This window comes from Pygocentrus nattereri, chromosome 21, assembly GCF_015220715.1.
Source record: "Pygocentrus nattereri isolate fPygNat1 chromosome 21, fPygNat1.pri, whole genome shotgun sequence".
In the NCBI taxonomy this organism is placed as follows: Eukaryota; Metazoa; Chordata; class Actinopteri; order Characiformes; family Serrasalmidae; genus Pygocentrus; species Pygocentrus nattereri.
Genome location: NC_051231.1, coordinates 18,178,934 through 18,196,518, shown reverse-complemented (window position 1 = coordinate 18,196,518; position 17,585 = coordinate 18,178,934). Strand labels below are relative to the sequence as shown.

Here is a 17,585-nt window from a genome sequence, read left to right as displayed (position 1 = left end):
ACAAGTACCGTTGTCCTGGCAACTGCCCAAGCCAGACTCGTCCATCAGATTGCCCAATGGAGAAGCATGAGTGGTCACTACAGAGAACACGTTTCCACTGCTCTAGAGTCCAGTGATGGCTCTTTACACCACTGCATTTGATGCTTTGCATTGCGCTTGCTGATGTAAGGCTTGGATGCAACTATTTCGTGAAGCTCTCTACACTGTTCTTGAGAAAATCTGCAGGCCACATGAAGGTTGAAGTTCTGTAGCAGTTGTCTCTGTAGAAAGTTGACCTCTGTGCACTATGCGCCTCAGCATCCGTTGACCCTGCTCTGTCATTTTCTGTGGCCTACCACTTTGTGACTGCATTGCTGTCATTCCCAATAGCTTCCACTTTCTAATAATACCACTGACAGTTGACTGTGGAATATTTATTAGTGAGGAAATTTCATGACTGGAGAGGTGGTATACTATCACGGTACCATGTTTCACTGAGCTCCTGAGAGCGACCCATTCTTTCACAAATGTTTGTAGAAGCACTCTGCATGCTTAGGTGCTTGTTTTATACACCTGTGGCCATGGTGATTGGAACACCTGAATTCAATGATAAGGATATGTGACTGAATACTTTTGGCAATATAGTGTACCTCTGTTGCCACATCATCATAAACACAAACATATCTTGCTTGCTCCATCACTTTGCTTCATTTATTTTTGTGGTTTGCTGTGAATTGCATAGGGTGAGGCACCAGCATAACCGAAACACAAGTCTCTGGCATCTGGTCTTAAATTTACTGTTTTGTTTGTTTACAGTGTCACACACACTGCAGAAATGCTTCAGTAGTGAATCCTTAGTGGCATCTACAGCATTTTACAGTCCTCTCTTCTGAGGCAGTTTGTGTTTTTCTCTGAGCTTTGGAATGTATAGTGGCACCAAAAAATATTTGGACATTTGTGCCATACTGTTCAGAAAGATGTTCAGAAACAAATGTCAAACCAGGCAGCATTTATTTTAATGACTTTCATTTTCATTTTGGTGAAAGATGGCTGGTGTGTTTCAGATTGTTTTCATTTCTGCAGTTACATAGCTGAGTTCTGCAGGTTTGCAATCAAAATGTCTTTGTACACTTCTGAGGTCAAGATTTCATCAGTGAACACAAGGTCAACAACACCACTGAAAGAAAAACTGCTCCAGATATAGATATTTCCATCTCTGTGTTCAACAGTACCCTTAGCACAGTCTGGTTGGAATTCTACAGGCTTTCCCCGCACAAAAAGTTTAAAATCAGTTTGCTGTTGAAACAAATATCATTTTGTTCAACATTTATAAGGTAAACCAAATAATTTCATTAAGGTTTATTGATGGCTGAATGATTAAAGTGCCTAAATATCATTTGGGAGGCTGTATTTCTGTTTTCAGTTTTTGTTCAATACAGGAGGCTGATATTCGTCTGAAGTAGGGCTAAATGGTATTTGTTAAATAGGATCAGTCATGCAATCAGTAGTCCATCGATTGTCCACCCTTCTAATTATATATTCAGAAGAAAAATCATGATGTTTTGTGGTATAACTCTAGAGATACTAGTCTGACCTGGAACAGAACATCAGCTATATAGAAAACAGACTTCAGTGTGCACTGTGATGTTTTTGCTCTGCAATCTGACAGATGAACTTAAGGTCCATCCATCCATCCATTTTTCCATCCATCCATTATCTTCCGCTGGTCGCGGGGGCAGCATCCTAAGCAATGAGGCCCAGACCTCCCTTTCCCCAGCTACTTCCACTAGCTCTCCAAGGGGGATTCCGAGGCGCTCCCAGGCCAGCTGGGCGATAGAGTCACGCCAGCGTGTCCTGGGTCTTCCCCGGGGTCTCCTCCCAGGTGGACTTGCCTGTGACACCTCCCGAGGGAGGTGTCCAGGAGGCATCCTAACCAGAACCACCTCAGCTGGCTCCTCTCGACGTGAAGAAGCAGCGGCTCTACTCTGTGTCCCTCCCGGATGACCGAACTTCTCACCCTATCTCTAAGGGAGAGTCCAGACACCCTGTGGAGGAAACTCATTTCGGCCGCTTGTATTCACGATCTTATTCTTTCGGTCATTACCCAAAGCTCATGACCATAGGTGAGGGTGGGAACGTAGATCGACCAGTAAATTGAGAGCCTTGCCTTATGGCTCATCTCTTTCTTTACCACAACAGACCGGTAAAGAGCCCACATCACTGCTGACCCAGCACCAATCCGACTGTCAATCTCCCGCTCCCTTGTAGCATCACTCGTGAACAAGACCCCGAGATACTTGAACTCCTCCACTTGAGGCAAGAGCCTATCCCTGACCCAGAGAGGGCTCTCCGCCCTTTTCTGCCTGAGAACCATGGTCTCGGATTTAGAGGTACTGATTCTCATCCCGGCCGCTTCACACTCGGCTGCAAACCGATCCAGCAAAAGCTGAAGTTCGCGGCCTGATGTCCCCAATAGGACCACATCATCTGTAAACAGCAGCGATGTGACTCTGAGGTCACCAAACCGGACACCCTCCATCCCCTGACTGCGCCTAGAAATTCTATCCATAAAAATTATGAATAGAATCGGTGACAATGGGCAGCACTGACGGAGTCCAACTCTCACTGGGAACAAGTCTGACTTACTGCCGGCTATGTGAACCAAACTCCAGCTTTGTTTTTACAGGGCCTGAATGGCTCGTAGCAAAGAGCCATGTACCCCTTACTCCCGAGGCACTTCCTACAGAATACCCCGGGGAACACAGTCGAATGCCTTCTCCAGATTCACAAAGCACATGTGGACTGGTTGGGCAAACTCCCATGAACCCTCCAGAATCCTGGAGAGGGTGAAGAGTTGGTCCAGTGTTCCACAACAGGGCGAAACTTGCACTGCTCCTCCTGGATCCGAGGTTCAACTATAAGCCTTCTCCAGTATCCCTGCATAGACCTTACCAGGGAGGCTGAGGAGTGTGATTCCCCTGTAGTTGGAACACATCCTCCGGTCCCCTTTTTAAAAAGAGGCACCACCACCCCAGTCTGCCAATCCAGTGGCACCGCCCCCGATGTCCACGCAATGTTGAAAAGGCGTGTCAGCCAAGACAGCCCCACAACATCCAGAGCCTTGAGGAACTCAGGGCGGATCTCATCCACCCCTGGAGCCTTGCCAGCAAGGAGCTTCTTAACTACCTTAGCGACTTCGGCCTCAGTAATGGACAAGCCTATTCCCATGTCCCCAGACTCAGCCTCCTCACTGGAGAACGTGTCGGTGGGATTGAGAAGGTCCTCAAAGTACTCCTTCCACCGCCCAATGACGTCTTCAGTCGAAGTCAGCAGCACACCATCTCCACTATATACAGTGCTAGTGGCACACTGCTTTCACCTTCTGAGTCGCCTGACGGTTTGCCAGAATCTTTTCGGAGCCGACTTAAAGTCACTTTCCAAGGCCTCCCCAACTCCTCCCACACACAGGTTTTTGCCTTGGTGACGACTGAAGCCGCAGATTGCTTGGCCTGTCGATACCTGCCAGCTGCCTCTGGTGTCCCACAGGCCAACCATGGACTCCTTCTTCAGCTTGACGGCATCTCTCACCTGGGGTGTCCACCACCGGGTTCGAGGATTACCGCCCCGACAGGCACCAACTACCTTACGGCCACAGCTACAGTCAGCCGCTTCAACAATGGAGGAACAGAACATGGCCCATTCTGAGTCAATGTCCCCCACCTCCGCCGATATCTGGTCAAAGTTCTGACGGAGGTGTGAGTTGAAGATCAATCTGACAGGTTCCTCTCCCAGACGTTCCCAGCAAACACTCACTATGCGTTTGGACTTGCCTGGTCTGACTGGCATCTTCCCCCACCACCTGATCCAACTCACCACCAGGTGGTGATCAGTTGACAGCTCAGCTCTCTTTACCCGAGTGAATATAAAACACATGGCCGCAAGTCCGATGACACGACTACAAAGTCAATCATTGAACTGCGGCCTAGGGTGTCCTGGTGCCATGTGCACTTATGGACATCCTTGTGTTCAAACATGGTATTCGTGATGGACAAACTGTGGTTTGCACAGAAGTTCAAAAACTGAACACCACTCGGGTTCAGATCAGAGAGGCCATTCCTCCCAATCACACCCCTCCAGGTCTCACTGTCATTGCCCACGTGAGCATTAAAGTCCCCCAGTAGGACAATAGAGTCTCCAGGAGGAGCACTTTCAAGCACCCTTCCCAAGGACTCTAAGAAGGCTGGGTACTCTGAACTGCTGTTCAGTGCATAAGCACAGACAGCAGTCAGGACCCGTTCCCCAACCCGAAGGCGTAGGGAAGCTACCCTCTCGTCCACCAGAGAAAACCCCAACATACAAGCACCGAATCGAGGGCCTATGAGAAAGCCCACACCTGCCCGCCGCCTCTCACCATGGGCAACTCCAGAAAAGAATAAAGTCCAGCCCCTCTCAAGGAGATTGGACCCAGAGCCCAAGCTGTGTGTTGAGGTGAGCCCGACTATATCTAGCCGATGTCTCTCAACCTTGCACACCAACTCAGGCTCCTTCCCCGCCAGTGAGGTAACATTCCAAGTTCCAAAAGCCAGTTTCAGCAACCGAGGATCAGAACGCCAAGGCCCACACCTTCGGACACTGCCCGATCCACAACGCACCGAACTCCTACTACTGCCCCTCCCATTGGTGGTGGGTCGATGGGAGGGGGGACTCATGTAACTCCTTCGGCTGGGCCCGGCTGGGCACCATAAGTAAATGCCCAGCCACCAGACGCTCGCTGGCGAGCCCCTCCCCCAGGCCTGGCTCACAAAGTAGTAGTGCAGATTACAATACAGCATGCAGAATCTTGGATAAATAAACCAATGAGCATCAGTGTTATATTCCAATTATAATTAATTTTAATGTTTTTTGTTCTCCCTACCTTTTGCATGTGTTGCATTTTATATATATATATATATATAATCAATCAATTTCACATGCTGTTGTGCAAATGGAATAGACAACAGGTGGAAATTATTGGCAATTAGCAAGACACACTCAATAAAGGAGTGGTTCTGCAGGTGGGGACCACAGACCACTTCTCAGTACCTATGCTTTCTGGCTGATGTTTTGGTCACCACTGGTTTTGGTTGGTGGTGCTTTCACACTCGTGGTAGCATGAGACGGACTCTACAGCCCACACAAGTGGCTCAGGTAGTGCAGCTCATCTAGGATGACACATCAATACGAGCTGTGGCAAGAAGGTTTGCTGTGTTTGTGAGCGTAGTGTCCAGAGGCTGGAGGTGCTACCAGGAGACAGGTCAGTACACCAGGAGACGTGAAGGAGGCCATAGGAGGGTAATAACCCAGCAGCAGGACCGCTACCTCCACCTTTGTGAAAGGAGGAACAGGAGCACTGCCAGAGCCCTGCAAAATGACCTCTAGCAGGCCACAAATGTGCATGTGTCTGCACAAACAGTTAGAAACCAACTCCATGAGGATGGTATGAGAGCCCGACGTCCACAGATGGGAGTTGTGCTCACAGCCCAACACCGTGCAGGATGCTTGGCATTTGCCAGAGAACACCAGGATTGGCATATTCGCCACTGGCGCCCTGTGCTCTTCACAGATGAAAGCAGGTTCACACTGAGCACATGTGACAGGCATGTGACAGTCTGGAGACGCCGTGGAGAGCGATCTGCTGCCTGCAACATCCTTCAGCATGACCGGTTTGGCAGTGGGTCAGTGGCGGTGTGAGGTGGCATTTCTTTGGAGGGCCGCACAGCCCTCCATGTGCTCGCCAGAGGTAGCCTGACTGCTATTAGGTAACGAGATGAGATCCTCAGACCCCTTGTGAGACCATATGCTGGTGCGGTTGGCCCTGGGTTCCTCCTAATGCAGGACAATGCTAGACCTCATATGTCTGGAGTGTGTCAGCAGTTTCTGCAAGATGAATGCATTGAAGCTATGGACTGGCCCGCCCGTTCCCCAGACCTGAATCCGATTGAGCACATCTGGGACATGTCTCGCTCCATCCACCAATGTCACGTTGCACCACAGACTGTCCAGGAGTTGGCGGATGTTTTAGTCCAGGTCTGCGAGGAGATCCCTCAGGAGACCATCTGCCACCTCATCATGAGCATGCCCAGGCGTTGTAGGGAGTTCATACAGGCATGTGGAGGCCACACACAATACTGAGCCTCATTTTGACTTGTTTTAAGGACATTACATCAAAGTTGGATCAGCCTGTAGAGTTTTTCCACTTTAATTTTTTGTGTGTGACTCCAAATCCAGGCCTCCACTGGTTAATAAATTTCTGCAAGATGAATGCATTGAAGCTATGGACTGGCCCGCCCATTCCCCAGACCTGAATCCAATTGAGCACATCTGGGACATTTCTCGCTCCATCCACCAATGTCACGTTGCACCACAGACTGTCCAGGAGTTGGCGGATGCTTTAGTCCAGGTCTGCGAGGAGATGCCTCAGGAGACCATGTGCCACCTCATCAGGAGCATGCCCAGGCGTTGTAGGGAGTTCATACAGGCACGTGGAGGCCACACACAATACTGAGCCTCATTTTGACTTGTTTTAAGGACATTACATCAAAGTTGGATCAGCCTGTAGTGTTTTTCCACTTTAATTTTTTGTGTGACTCCAAATCCAGGCCTCCACTGGTTAATAAATTTGATTTCCATTGATGATTTTTGTGTAATTTTGTTGCTTTCAGAGATCAGCTTCTCCGGAATATTGAGAAGCTGACTCCTCCCACACTCCCACACCTGCCTACAATCTACTCATCAGCAACCCTGCCTCCTTGCGAGGTATTGCTATGTTCTGTGTCATTATTGAGCTGTTGTCACTGTGTTTTGGTCTTTCCTGGTTTTTTGACTCTTTGCCTGTCTGTTCTACGATTTTTGCTCTGTGGACTTTGTTATTAAAGATCCTCTGCATTTGCATCTAACTACCATGTCTGAGTGTTACATCTGCGATGGACTGGTGACCTGTCTAGGGTGTATCCTACATTCCACTACGTCCACTGCTGGGATGGGCTCCAGCTCCCCCCACGACTCAGAAGGATAAGCAGCTTAGAAGATGTGTGTGTGTGCGTGACCACATAGAAAAGTGTGTGAGATTACAGGGAATGGCCCTGAGATGGTTTATTTTCTACCTCAAGCACAGAACATTTTCAGTGAACACTGGAAGTTATTTACTTCTCTGCTGACGTGACTTTTGGTGTTCCACAAGGATATTAGGGCTCATCCTTTTTTCACTGTACATACTCTCATTAGAGCAAATTGTTAGAAAGCAGGCATCAGCTTTCATTGTTATGTTGATGACATACAGTTTTACCTCCCTGTTAGATCTAATGACAACGACTCTTGAATGTCTCTCAACAATTGTCTTGAGGACATTAAGAGGTGGATGACTGTCTGTTTCCCTGAACTGGATGAAGGCAAGTCATAGGTCATTCTTTTTGCTCCTCATTTCATTGTATCTCAACAGCATCTCTAATAACCTTGATTAATTATCCTCATGTGTCAAATCCTCAGTGAGAAATCTTGGCCTTGTCTTTGACTAAGATCTCAGATTTTATAGACAGGTCAACTCTGTGATAAGAAGTAGTTTTCTTTAGCTTAAAAGCCTTTTCTTTATTTTTATGACCGGGAGAAAGACATTCATGCCTTTATTTCTTCTAGAATTGACTACTGTAACTCTTTATACATTGAGATCAAGCAGTCTCTATTTCAACATTTACAGTTAGTCCAGAATGTTGCAGCTAGATTACTTACCAGCACCAAGAAAAGATAAGGTAAGATAATATGAGATAAGATAAGATAAGGCTTTATTGTCATTCATATCACATGTGATACATGAGGTGGAATGAAATAGTGTACTCAGGTTCCCAGTTAACTCCCAAAAGTAACAATAAATAGAAGGTGCACAAAACAGCAGCATGAAACACAGCAGCATGAGTATGAGGTAGAAGGTGTACATCTTAATACTGGTAATGTATAAAGTGACATGTATAAAGTGACGTGTGGGGGTGATATAGAAGAGACACAGTACAGCAGCAGAGAAATAAGTGGACATGAAGTGCCATTGCAATGATGTCTAATTGGAATTTAAGAGTCTTACGGCTTCAGGGAAGAAGCTGTGTCTCAGTCTGGTTGTTTTACTCTTAATGCTCTTAATTGCACCTGAAGGGAGTGGGACAAAAAGTGTGTGTGCTGGATGAGTGGGGTCCTTCATGATGCCAGTGGCCCTGTTCCTGCATCTGGAGGTGTAAATGTCCATGGTGGTGGGAAGGCTGACTCCAACAGTCCTCTGTGCAGCCTTCACCAGCCTCTGCAGGGCTTTCCTTTCTGCTGTAGAGCAGCTTCCTTGCCACACGGTGATGCTGGAGCACAGAACGCTCTCCACCACACATCTGTAAAATGAGGTGAGGACTGAGTTCCCGAGTCCAGCATGCCTCAACCGTCTGAGGAAGTAGAGGCGCTGATGTGCCTTCCTGATCAGGCTGGAAATGTTATTACTCCAGGTAAGATTGCTACTTAGATGTACGCCCAAGTACCTATAGCTGGAGACCACTTCCACTGCAGATCTTACGATGTTTAGGGGGAACCTTCTGAAATCCACAATCATCTCCTTTGTTTTCTTCACATTGATGCAGGTGTTCCACCTCCTGCCTGTAGCCAGACTCATCACTATTTGTGATGCATCCAACCACTGCCGTATCGTCCGCAAACTTTACAATATGACAGCCTGGATGGGTAGCTGAGCAGTCATATGTGAGCAGTGTAAACAGGAGGGGGCTCAGCACACAGCCGTGAGGGGAGCCGGTGCTGAGGATGATGGTGGAGGAGGAGATGTTGTGGATTCTCACAGACTGCGGCCTGTTGGTCAGGAAGTCCAGGACGCAATTACAGAGAGGTGCTCAGTCCAAGTGTATGGAGTTTGTAAGCCAGGATCTGGGGAATCATGGTATTAAAGGCAGATGTGAAATCCACAAAGAGCATACAGACGTAAGAATCCTTACTCTCCAGGTGGGTGAGGGTAGTGTGGATCACAGAGGAGATGGCATCCTCTGTGGATCGGTTTTTCAGGTACACATACTGGTGTGGATCCCCAGTGACATCAGTGTTGGCTTTGATGTGGGTCATAACCAGTCTTTCAAAGCACTTTGTGACTCTCGTGATGTGGGCTACTGGCCAATATTCATTCAGTCCTGTCACTGTGGAGCTCTTAGGGACTGGGATGACGGTGGCGGTCTTCAGGCAGGTGGATTAAAGAGTAGTTGAAGATGTCTGTCAGCGCCTCAGAGAGTTGGTCTGCACAGCACTTCAGCACATGCCCCGGAATGTTATCCGGGCCAGCAGCTTTGTGGGGATTAATCTTCTTATGGATCCTCCTCACCTCAGTTTGGGTCACACTGAGGGGCTGTTCTCTAGGTGGTGGAGTGAGTCTGGTGCTGGGGGGTGTGTATGGGTGCTCAAAGCTGGCATAGAACTTATTGAGAGCATCGGGCAGTGAGGGGTCCCTAGTGCACTGCGGATCTCTGGTGTTGTAGTCTGTGATGCACTTGATGCCCTTCCACATGCTCCGTGGATCCTGGGAAGTAAAATGACCCTGGATCTTCCGAGCATATGCAGCTTTGGCCCTCTTTATGCCTACAGTCAGCTTATGTCTAGCCCTGCTGAGTTTCTGTGAGACCGGACCTCTGCATTCAGCCAGGGTTTCTGGTTCGGGTAGCACATCACAGTCCTGGTGGTGGTGACATCCTCAACACACTTGCTGATGTATCCAAGGACAGCAGTCCAGCTGGGCGACCGTCTGCCATGATACCAGTAAACCGAACGCCTTTCGCTCTTGGCCATGCCTCTTTCCCCGCCCCCACACAGAGGGTAAAACCGGAGCAAAGAAAAGAGAGAAGCGCGAAAAAAAATTATGAACGTAAAATGCGAGACGCAAAGAAAAGCAGTGACGCGCAAACAAAACAAAGAAACGCAAAAGGGAGAAAGTATTGCCAAAAAAAAGCAGGAACATAAAATGTGAAACGCAAAGAAAAGCAGTGTGACGCGCAAACAAAAGAAAGAAACGCAAAAGGGAGAAAGTATTGCAAAAAAAAAGCAGCAACATAAAATGTGAAACGCAAAGAAAAGCAGTGTGACGCGCAAACAAAAGAAACGCAAAAGAGGGAAAGTATTGCAGAAACAAAATAGGAACGTAAAATGCAAAATGCTAATCTTATATTTGCGATATATTTTTTTTCTCGTCACCATTAAAGACCCTAATTTGACTCCATACTTTTGTATCATTGCCTGTCTGTTTGGGTCAGTGTTTCAACTCTTGGACTGGTTTTTGGTTACGATTTTGCCCAATCCCGTTTGAGATTAAACATTTCTTTTTATGATCTGTTAGTGTCTGAATTCTGTTTCCATGTCACAAATATCATATAATTGTACCCATTTTTTTCCCCACAATTTTATGTAAATCACTTTGTTTCACACACTGTAAAAGTTATAATAATCAAAGTTATTAAGTAGTTTAAATTGGAAGGAAAAACTTAAATTCTAATGCAATTTCTGTTCATTTACTGAGTTTAACATATTGTAAAAAATGTAATATAAAATGTGCCACAGACCACATTTTATGATATTTAGTTTGTTTTTGCAGTATGTTAAATTCAACAAATAAAGAGTTATTGAAGATTGAAATGTGAAGATGACTCTATAAAAGTTGATACACAATTTGAAGTTTTATATAATTTAGAATTTTCAAAATGTGTAAGAGTGTAGGATATAAACCAGCCATTCGGGGTGTACTTTGTGTACTTCTGGTGCCGGTCCCAAGCCCGGATAAATGGTAAGGGTTGCGTCAGGAAGGGCATCCGGCGCAAAACTTGTGCCAAAACTATCATGTGGATCACAAATATGATTGCCATACCGGATTAGTCGAGGCCCGGGTTAACAACAACCGCTTCTGGTGCTGTTGACCAGCAGGGTGCTGGTGGAAACTGGACAACTGTAGGTCGAAGACCATCAAAGGTAGATGGAAGGAGCACTTTGAAGAACTAATGAAAGAAGAAAACGAGAGAGAGAGGAGGACAATGGGGGGAGAGATAGTGGATCAGGAAGTGCAGAGAATTGGTAAGGTAGAAGTGAGGGCAGCTTTAAAAAGGATGAAGAATGGAAAGGCAGTTGGTCCAGATGACATACCTGTGGAGGTATGGAGATGTTTAGGAGAGAAGGCAGTGGACTTTTTAACCAGGTTGTTTAACAAAATCCTGGAGAGTGAGAGGATGACTGATGAGTGGAGTGTACTGGTCCCCATTTTTAAGAACAAGGGTGATGTGCAGAGCTGCAGTAACTACAGACGTATAAAGTTGATGAGCCACACCATGAAGGTATGGGAAAGGGTTGTTGAAGCAAGGCTAAGGCGAGAGGTTCAGATCAGTGAGCAGCAGTTTGGTTTCATGCCCAGATGTACTACAGATGCAATTTTTGCGTTGAGACTGTTAGTAAAGAAGGTCAGAAGGAGCTACATTGTGTCTTTGTGGATCTAGAGAAGGCATATGACAGGGTGCCAAGAGAGGAACTGTGGTACTGTATGAGGAAGTCAGGTGTAGCTGAAAAGTATGTTAGGGTGGTGCAGGACATGTATGAGGATAGTGAGACAGTGGTGAGGTGTGCAGTTGGAGTGACAAATGGTTTCAAGGTTACATCAGGGATCAGCTTTGAGCCCCTTCTTGTTTGCAATGGTGATGGAAAGGTTGACAGATGAGGTCAGGCAGGAGGCTCCATGGACCATGGTGTTTGCAGATGACATTGTAATCTGTGGTGAGAGTAGAGAGCAGGTGGAAGAGAATCTGGAGAGGTGGAGGTTTGCACTGGAGAGGAGAGGAATGAAGGTCAGTAGAGACAAGACGGAATACATGTGTGTGAATGAGAGGGAGGCAGGTGGAAAGGTGAAGATGCAAGGAGTAGAGGTCGCAAAGGTGGATGACTTGAAATATCTTGGGTCAACCATCCAGAGCAATGGACAGTGTAGAAAAGAGGTGAAGAAGAGGGTGCAGACAGGATGGAGTGGGTGGAGACGGGTGTCAGGGCTGATGTGTGACAGAAGGATAGCAGCAAGAGTGAAAGGGTTTTACAAGACAGTAGTGGAAGGAGAAGAGGTAGACCTCAGAGAAGGTTTATGGATGTAGTGAAGGTTTACATCAAATCAAATCAAATCAAATTTATTTGTATAGCGCTTTTTACAACGGATGTTGTCACAAAGCAGCTTCACAGAATTTCAGAAAAGACAAAGTTTCAACAGTACTGTAAGAATGTACAGAAACCCCCCAGTGGGCAAGCCGGGGGCAACAGTGGCAAGGAAAAACTCCCTCAGAACTGAGGAAGAAACCTTGGGAGGAACCAGGCTCACCAGGGGGGACCCATTCTCCTCTGGTCAAACTACCTACAAGTGATTATACTACTAATATTAACAGCAGTAATATTGATATTAGGAATATCTAGGAGTCTATGAGAACATCAGCGTAGGGTGGGCAGCTCATCTAAGGTAGGTGGTTGTAGCTGGGGCGTGGGCAGCTGGTCTGAAGTGGGTAGCAGGAGGGCTTGGCAGTCAGTCGTCCTTCAGTGTCCAGCCGGACATAGGGGTGATTGTATACTCGGAAAAAAAAGAAAAAAAAAGCAGGTAAATGGAATTAGTTTTGTTCTATCCGTTTGTACATAAACAGGGAATGTAAACATTTACAGAGTGTGGCTAACGACTCCGGCAGATCTGACTATGACAGCTTAACTAGAAGGAGAGAACCAGAAGGACACACAGAAACGGCAGCACTCTGAAACAGTTCGGCATCCCTCCACTCCACCGTCCACAAACTTGAGTGACCACGTGCGAGCAGCGGGACTTTACTATAATTCCCTGTGTCCATGGACCCCTGGATCTGCTGCCTTTATCTAAGGGGGAACATTACCTACCAAAAGCTAAACTGAACAAGTGAGTTTTCAGCCTAGTCTTAAAGATTGAGACTGTGTCTGAGTCCCGAACAGTTTCTGGAAGATCATTCCAGAGTTTGGGGGCTTTATAAGAAAAAGCTCTTCCCCCAGCTGAAACCTTCTGAATTCTGGGGACTATTAATAAGCCAGCGCTCTGGGATCTGAGTGGTCGTGATGGCTCATAATGAGAAATAAGGTCTTGCAGGTATTCAGGAGCAAGACCATGTAGGGCTTTATAAGTCAATAAAAGGATTTTATAATCAATACGGAATTTAATAGGTAGCCAATGAAGTGATGATAGCACTGGACTAATATGCTCAAATTTTCTAGTTTTAGTGAGGACCCTGGCTGCGGCGTTTTGGACTAGTTGGAGTTTGTTTAAATTCCTGCTCGTACATCCTGACAGTAGCGCATTACAGTAGTCTAGCCTAGAAGTAATAAAGGCATGTACTAGTGTTTCTGCATCACGCAGGGACAGGGCATTTCTGATCTTGGCAATGTTGCGAAGATGTAGAAAAGCTGTCCTAGTGATGCTGCCTATGTGTTGATCGAATGATAAATCTGAATCTATTATAACGCCAAGATTTTTTGCTGCTAATCCAGGTGGGGCTGGAAAGTCAGCGAGATTTAAGATTAAATCTGGTGATTTACTTCTTGCTAATTTTGGACCCAGAAGGAGAACCTCTGTTTTGTTACTGTTTAATAGGAGGAAGTTGCGTGACATCCAGCCTTTCACGTCTTTTACACAGTCCTCCATTTTCTTTAACCTGTGTTGGTCATCAGGCTTGGCTGATATGTACAGTTGAGTATCGTCTGCATAACAATGAAAGTTTAAGTAAGATCTGAACCATGATAGGGCTGTCCCTGTGACTCCAACCTTGTTTTCTAACCTTTCTAGGTGAATATTGTGGTCTATTGTATCAAAAGCCGCGCTAAGGTCAAGTAGCACTAAGAGAGATATGTAGCCTTGATCAGAGGCAAGAAGAAGATCATTAGTTATCTTAACTAGAGCCGTCTCAGTGCTATGGTGTGGCCTGAATCCAGACTGAAATTTTTCATATATATGGTTCTTGTGTAGATATGAACTAAGTTGTTGGACCACAGCTTTTTCTAAGATCTTAGATATAAACGGTAAGTTAGAAACAGGCCTGTAATTAGACAAAACGGTGACATCAAGATTTGGTTTCTTGATCAGGGGTTTGATAACTGCTAGTTTAAAAGCTTTGGGTACATGGCCCAGACAAAGGGATGAGTTTACAATAGTTGAGATAGGGTTTATAATAACTGGCAGTACTTCTTTGAGTAATTTTGATGGAGTGTGCAGGTTGTGCAATTTGCAGAAGAGATAATCTTCTCTAGTTCTAGCTGTGGGAGTGGGTAAAAGGTTTCCAGATTCTTTTCTACAGCTGTGTTTTGTTCTATATCAGCCAAGTCAGATGGCAGCCAAGCTGGATTTGAATTTGATACTGTGGGTTGAATTTGTTGTCTAATATTATCAATTTTATTATTAAAGAAGTCCATAAAAACTTCACTGGTGAGAGTTGCTGGGATTTCTGGTTCATTCCCTGCCTGATTTTGTGTGATTTGGGAAATCACATTAAACAGAACTCTAGGATTATACTTATTATTCTCGATCAGTGAGGCCAGATATGCTGAGCGAGCTTCTGTGAGAGCATTTCTATACTCTATAAAGCTGTCCTTCCAGGCAGTGTGGAACACTTCTAGTTTGGTATGACGCCATTTCCGCTCTAATTTCTGAGCTGTTTGTTTTAAGGTCCGGGTTTTATCGTTGTACCCCGGGGCGAGATTTTTCTGCCTTATTCTTTTTATTTTAAGTGGGGCCACATTTTCTAAAGTGGATCGTAAGGTATTTTCTAAATATCCATCCATCCATCCATCCATTATCTTCCGCTTCTCCGGGGTTCGGGTCGCGGGGGCAGCATCCTAAGCAATGAAGCCCAGACCTCCCTTTCCCCAGCCACTTCCACCAGCTCTCCAAGGGGGATTCCGAGGCGCTCCCAGGCCAGCTGGGCGATATAGTCGCGCCAGCGTGTCCTGGGTCTTCCCCGGGGTCTCCTCCCAGGTGGACTCGCCTGTGACACCTCCTGAGGGAGGCGTCCAGGAGGCATCCTAACCAGATGCCCGAACCACCTCAGCTGGCTCCTCTCGACGTGAAGAAGCAGCGGCTCTACTCCGAGTCCCTCTCGGATGACTGAACTTCTCATCCTATCTCTAAGGGAGAGTCCAGACACCCTGCGGAGGAAACTCATTTCGGCCGCTTGTATTCGCGATCTTATTCTTTCGGTCATTACCCAAAGCTCATGACCATAGGTGAGGGTGGGAACGTAGATCGACCGGTAAATCGAGAGCCTTGCCTTATGGCTCAGCTCTTTCTTTACCACAACAGACCGGTAAAGAGCCCGCATCACTGCTGACCCAGCACCAATCCGCCTGTCAATCTCCCGCTCCCTTGTACCATCACTCATGAACAAGACCCCGAGATACTTGAACTCCTCCACTTGAGGCAAGAGCCTATCCCCGACCCAGAGAGGGCTCTCCACCCTTTTCTGCCTGAGAACCATGGTCTCGGATTTAGAGGTACTGATTCTCATCCCAGCCGCTTCACACTCGGCTGCAAACCGATCCAGCGAAAGCTGAAGTTCGCGGCCTGATGTCCCCAATAGGACCACATCATCTGCAAACAGCAGCAATGTGACCCTGAGGTCACCAAACCGGACACCCTCCATCCCCTGACTGCGCCTAGAAATTCTATCCATAAAAATTATGAATAGAATCGGTGACAAAGGGCAGCCCTGACGGAGTCCAACTCTCACTGGGAACGAGTCTGACTTACTGCCGGCCATGCGAACCAAACTCCTGCTTTGTTTGTACAGGGCCTGAATGGCTCGTAGCAAAGAGCCATGTACCCCGTACTCCCAAAGCACCTCCCACAGAATACCCCGGGGAACACAGTCGAATGCCTTCTCCAGATCCACAAAGCACATGTGGACTGGTTGGGCAAACTCCCATGAACCCTCCAGAATCCTGGAGAGGGTGAAGAGTTGGTCCAGTGTTCCACGACCAGGGCGGAACCCGCACTGTTCCTCCTGGATCCGAGGTTCGACTATAAGCCGGACTCTCTTCTCCAGTACCCCTGCATAGACCTTGCCAGGGAGGCTGAGGAGTGTGATTCCCCTGTAGTTGGAACACACCCTCTGGTCCCCTTTTTTAAAAAGAGGCACCACCACCCCAGTCTGCCAATCCAGTGGCACCGCCCCCGATGTCCACGCAATGTTGAAAAGGCGTGTCAGCCAAGACAGCCCCACAACATCCAGAGCCTTGAGGATCTCATCCACCCCTGGAGCCTTGCCACCAAGGAGCTTCTTAACTACCTTAGCGACTTTGGCCTCAGTAATGGACAAGCCTATTCCCATGTCCCCAGACTCAGCCTCCTCACTGGAGAACGTGTCGGTGGGATTGAGAAGGTCCTCAAAGTACTCCTTCCACCGCCCAATGACGTCTTCAGTCGAAGTCAGCAGCACACCATCTCCACTATATACAGTGCTAGTGGCACACTGCTTTCCCCTTCTGAGTCGCCTGACGGTTTGCCAGAATCTTTTCGGAGCCGACTTAAAGTCACTTTCCAAGGCCTCACCAAACTCCTCCCATACACGGGTTTTTGCCTTGGCGACAACTGAAGCCGCAGATCGCTTGGCCTTTCGATACCTGCCAGCTGCCTCTGGTGTCCCACAGGCCAACCATGCCCGGTAGGACTCCTTCTTCAGCTTGACGGCATCTCTCACCTGGGGTGTCCACCACCGGGTTCGAGGATTACCGCCCCGACAGGCACCAACTACCTTACGGCCACAGCTACAGTCAGCCGCTTCAGCAATGGAGGAACGGAACATGGCCCATTCTGAGTCAATGTCCCCCACCTCCCCCGATATCTGGTCAAAGTTCTGACGGAGGTGTGAGTTGAAGATCAATCTGACAGGTTCTTCTGCTAGACGTTCCCAGCAAACCCTCACTATACGTTTGGGCTTGCCTGGTCTGACCGGCATCTTCCCCCACCACCTGATCCAACTCACCACCAGGTGGTGATCAGTTGACAGCTCAGCTCCTCTCTTTACCCGAGTGTCCAAAACACATGGCCGCAAGTCCGATGACACGACTACAAAGTCAATCATTGAACTGCGGCCTAGGGTGTCCTGGTGCCATGTGCACTTATGGACATCCTTGTGTTCAAACATGGTGTTCGTGATGGACAAACTGTGGTTTGCGCAGAAGTCCAAAAACTGAACACCACTCGGGTTCAGATCAGAGAGGCCATTCCTCCCAATCACACCCCTCCAGGTCTCACTGTCATTGCCCACGTGAGCATTGAAGTCCCCCAGTAGGACAATAGAGTCTCCAGGAGGAGCACTTTCAAGCACCCTTCCCAAGGACTCTAAGAAGGCTGGGTACTCTGAACTGCTGTTCGGTGCATAAGCACAGACAACAGTCAGGACCCGTTCCCCAACCCGAAGGCGTAGGGAAGCTACACTCTCGTCCACCGGAGAAAACCCCAACATACAGGCACCGAATCGAGGGGCTATGAGAAAGCCCACACCTGCCCGCCGCCTCTCACCATG

General features: G+C 47.5%; 1 protein-coding gene across 6 annotated transcripts in view; it reads left to right on the top strand.

Annotated features, from left to right (window-relative positions):
• The window catches only part of ccdc120 (coiled-coil domain containing 120), a 63,411-nt gene that overhangs the window by 14,315 nt on the left and 31,511 nt on the right, over positions 1-17,585 (top strand). The gene's annotated exons all lie outside the window — the stretch shown is intronic.